Source organism: Penaeus monodon, chromosome 28, assembly GCF_015228065.2.
Source record: "Penaeus monodon isolate SGIC_2016 chromosome 28, NSTDA_Pmon_1, whole genome shotgun sequence".
Lineage (NCBI taxonomy): Eukaryota > Metazoa > Arthropoda > Malacostraca > Decapoda > Penaeidae > Penaeus > Penaeus monodon.
In genome coordinates, this window is record NC_051413.1 from 23,909,986 (window position 1) to 23,910,188 (window position 203).

The window sequence follows — 203 nt, forward strand, 5'->3', positions numbered from 1 at the left end:
CAGAAGCAGGAATGGTTTTGGAAGAATTAAATAAAATGGTTAGGAGACTGAACAGTTCGTGCATCTAATAGTAGTTGAATTAGAACGTTCCAACTGTGTGAACAAAACCTTCGTGCGCTGAACAGTAATTTAAATCTTTTAGAAAGGACTTTGCTCTGAGTTTCACCCCTAATACGAGTTTGCGAAAGCTTGATTTTTTCCAA